Here is a 986-nt window from a genome sequence, read left to right on the forward strand (position 1 = left end):
AAAAAAAAAAAAAAAAAATTAGCCAGGCATGGTGGCACACACCTATAGTCCCAGGTTTTCAGGATGTGGAAATAGAAGGATCACCTGAACCCAGAAGTCAAGGCTACTGTGAGCCATAATTGTGCCACTGTACTCCAGCCTGGGCAACAGAGTGAGACCCCCAACTCAAAAAAAACCCTAAAAACCAAATTATACACAAGGGAAATAACATCATTCCCTTGAGAAATACATTTCACATTTTAAAAAGTGTTCTCAAACACTGCAAGTTTCTCTTCATTTGATCTCATCTGGATACAACATCCATACATACATCTTAATAAAGAGTACAAAATTTCTAGAGTATGCTTTAGATTGGTGGTTTTTAAACTACATTCTTTGCATAGTAGCTCACACCTATAATCCCTCCTTTGTGAGGTGGAGGTGAGAGGACTGCCTGACTTCAGGGGTTCGAGACCAGCCTGGGCAACTTAGTGATATCGTGTCTCTAAAATAACTTTTTTTTAAATTAGCTGAGTGTGGTGGTGCACACCTGTACTTCCAGTTACTTGGAAGGCTGAGGCAAAAGGATTGCCTGGGTCCAGCAAGCTGAAGCTGCAGTAGCTGTGAACGTACCACAGCCTGGGTGACAGAGTAAGATTCCTTATCAAAAAAGCCAAAAGCAAACACACACAAAAAACCCTACATTCTTTGGAGCTTCAATTTCTAAGGAGGTACCTCAAGGGTTAAAAAAACTGAAGCTCACGGCCAGGTGAGGTGGCTCAAGCCTGAATCCCAGCACTTTGGAAGGCTGAGGTGAGAGGATTGCCTGAGACCAGGGGTTCAAGACCAGCCTAAGTAACTTGGTGAGACCTCACCTCTACAATAAATCTAAAAAATTAGTCAGGTATGGTGCTTCGCGCCTGTAGTTCCAGCTACTTGGAAGGATGAGGTGGAAGGATCATCTGAGCCCAGCAGGTCAAGGCTGTGGTGGCTGTGAGCATGCCACT

The 986-nt window shown here is 43.8% G+C and overlaps 1 protein-coding gene across 1 annotated transcript in view; it reads right to left on the reverse strand.

The window, feature by feature from the left end:
- CDC23 (cell division cycle 23) overlaps nucleotides 1-986 on the reverse strand; it is a 25,043-nt gene that overhangs the window by 4,867 nt on the left and 19,190 nt on the right. The window lies entirely within an intron of this gene.

This window comes from Carlito syrichta, unplaced genomic scaffold (genome assembly GCF_000164805.1).
Source record: "Carlito syrichta isolate Samal-C Ts95f unplaced genomic scaffold, Tarsius_syrichta-2.0.1 Scaffold303986, whole genome shotgun sequence".
In the NCBI taxonomy this organism is placed as follows: Eukaryota; Metazoa; Chordata; class Mammalia; order Primates; family Tarsiidae; genus Carlito; species Carlito syrichta.